Here is a 3,489-nt window from a genome sequence, read left to right on the forward strand (position 1 = left end):
AAAAATATTATTTTGATTATTTAAGAATTTGTATCAACTTATACTAAATTATTTATTCATAATTGAATGTGTCGAGATATCAACAATAACTTTTAGTATAGAACTAAATGTATAAGTGTATTCCTCATTGTCTGACATAGAGATCGTATATAAGTCTAGAGATGAGTATTCTAGATGTCCACGTGTGAGTGTGTGATAGGTTTGTGTCATTAGGAGATGATGGAGGAATGTTTGTCCTTTATCAGAGTGTTGTTATTACTCCCCCTCAAGCTAATGATCTTGATTGGACAGTGAGCTTGTTGCACTGATAATTTCATCCTATATAGAAATATAATAACTAGTTATTACACTTTTTAGTGTATAATTCTACAATTTGACATTTACTACTTATCATTGATAACTCCATCCTTCACACTACTTAGGTTAGTGTTTGTAGGAGTAAGTAGCATTATAGGATTTCACATTATTCACTCATAAGATAAGCTAATTCAAAATACACCTTCAAAAATAAGAATTCAAAATTTCAGTAATACATAAAATTTCATTATACAGTTGCTTAAAATATGGTGCAAATTATTACTAAATACTTGCAGCAGTTCCCTCATACTCTTCTAAACCAGCTTGAGTTGCAGGTATTATAAAAGATTAAAGCTATCAAACAGATAATAATTACCGGATAATGGTTGTACATTGATCTAGAGTAGGTATCAAGAATTAAATTTAAATATTGCAACATACAATATTAAATTTATGTACAATTACTCTGGCAAATTACCCTCGTTGACATTTCACCGAACAACTTTCTTGCATCAACAAGACAACAACTCATTATAGTGTAAAGCTGTTGACCTCATTTTTGTATGAGGTCACTAGGGCCCTTCCAATCTCTAGATTAATTTTAGATCCTAGGATCCACTCTAGACCTTAAGATCCTTTCCTAGAGTCAGACCTTAGGATCCACTCTATACCTTAAGATCCTTTCCTAGAGCCAGACCTTAGGGCCTACTCTAGAGCTTAAGATTCTTCTCTAGATCCTAGATCTTAGAACTCCTCTAGATCTTAGGATCAATCTAGATTCAAATCAATCCCTATCTTTGATCAACTCCAACTTCAAATCAATCCTTACCCTTGATCAATTTAAATCTCAAGCTTCATTCAGCTCAAATCTCAAACTTCATTCAAGCTTCAAACATACCCAAACTTTGATCCAATCAATTTGACAATCCAAACTTCAACTTAGACTTTGATCCCACCTTTAATCTAGCTTTGACCCTATCCATTCATTAACAATCACCACATGATTGTAAATGACTTGGATACTCCAATATTAATCATTCAAACTTAAAATCCATTCCAACTAGAAATCCAGACTCAAATCCAAAGTCTTAAGGCCCTGTCCTAAAGACCTTTTTTAAAGATTTTTCCAAACATTTCAAAACCTAGTCAAATGGCCTTTGATTCAGGGTCTATCACTTACAGAGTGATAAGACATGTCTCTAGAGGCTACCCTCCAATTTTGAGCCCATTCTGAGGTCTTTAACCCCAGAATTTAAATCAAAATCCAAAGGCCGTAAAACCTTCAAATATTTACAGCCTATGCCACTGGACCTATCACCTTAAAGATTCTGATCCTAGAGACTTCACCAAAGCCTCTAGCCACTTCCAGACCATTAATCCTGATATGTTGATCAGTAAAGTGTATTTTTCTGGACTCATTTTAGCCCCTAGTGGCCATAAGCCCAAAATGACCAGAATACCCCTATGGAGCTCAAACAGGCATTTCAAACCAATTGAACTCTGAATTGAATGCAATCACTTGCAGCAAATTTCAAATTTCATTTCAAACCTGTTGAACCCATTCCCAGCTCCTGAGTCAACCTGGTTGACCAAGTCAACAGGGTTGACCCAAGAAGACCCTTAAGGGTTCAAATAGGGATTTTGACCAAATTGACCCCTCCAAACCTTGGGACCCCACCCAATAGACTCAGGATGACATTCTGAATCTGTTGAACCCAGTTCCAGCCCCTAAACCCAACTGATTGACCAAGTCAGCCAGTTTTGGCCTAAAAGCCCATTAAGGGCCCATTAAGCTTTCTTGGATCAATTGACATACATGACTTTTGGAATCACCCTCCAATCTACCTAATCAGCCCATTTGGACTACCTTGATGCAATTCCATAAACCCTTGATTGGGTTGACTGGTCAACAAGTCAACTCAAGGATCAAAGGACCATTTTCATAGTCAAAACCTTCAGCCCATTGAACCCAGCTCAAATTAAACCCATCCAGGCATCCTAACTGATCCTAGAAGCCACCTAGGACTCAGCCAGACCCAGCCCGAGCCTTGGCATGCTCCCTAGCTCGTCCAAGAGTTCAAATAAGCTCTAAATGGTCAACCCGTGCAACTCAAACTCCCATGCCTAAGCCAGGCCCGTCCAGCTCCCTCATTCGACTCCAGAAGCTTTTTCTAAAGCTAGCCCAACTTTCCCCAGCCGCTGGCATGGCTCTAGACCCGAGCTACCCATCTAGTGGTCCCCTCCATGTGAGAGGGACTTGGAGTCATTTTCATCTGGCCAGCCACTTCCCCTACTCCTCTAACTGCTAGAGACAGCTGGAAACCATCCAAGCCTTGTCTCTGATCCATCTCAGCATCTCCTTTCGGCTCCAACAGATGAAAGATGGTAGAGGAATGGAAAGAGCTCAAAAAAAAGGCATTTTTTGATTCTAGTCACTCCCCAGAGCATCTAGGGTTTCGTTTTGATTTCTCTAAGCTCTAACTTCATTTTCCCATCGATCCTCGGCGTTTAGAAGCTGCCGGCAGCGAGATCAGAGCTTGACCGAGAGCCTTCTCCATTCAAACTCCTTCAACTCCGTTTCCAGTGATCCTCCGAGTTTGAGGTCTGAAGTAAATCAACACGCGGACAGTCCACAAGTTCAACCGTGATAAAATCAACCAAATCGATCCATTTTTCGGTGATAAATCCTAAACCCTAGTTTGTTTTCTAGGTTTTTAAATAACACATTCAATATTGCATCAAATGGCTTAAGAATTATCCCCCACTCTTCCTTAGAGCGTATTACGTCTCTGTCTAAAATTTCAAAGCATTTGACTGGGTATTTTGAGAGAACGAGATAAAAACTCATACCTAGGGTTTTCAGCTTGCTGGAGGTTGAAGACGAGCCGCCAGCCATTCGATCCGTTCTTATGAGATCAACGGCTGAGATTAGATCTAACTTATAACCCATTCGATCCTCTGAAACAACGATTTATTCAAAGCTTCGTCCGACCAGATCCTCACCGTAGATCTAAACTGCAAGAGCTAGCTCCACCGCTCGATCATCCATGATTGAGCTTGAGCCCGCGGGTTTGATCTCAACCGTCGGATCAGAACCGCGGTGCATCCGACGGTCTCGTATCCCGCTGAGCTGGTTAAGTGGCGGGCCCCGCGTGACCGCCGCCATCCGCGTGGCTGCATCCTCTCCCGCCG

Source organism: Dendrobium catenatum, unplaced genomic scaffold, assembly GCF_001605985.2.
Source record: "Dendrobium catenatum unplaced genomic scaffold, ASM160598v2 fragScaff_scaffold_853, whole genome shotgun sequence".
Taxonomy (NCBI): Eukaryota; Viridiplantae; Streptophyta; class Magnoliopsida; order Asparagales; family Orchidaceae; genus Dendrobium; species Dendrobium catenatum.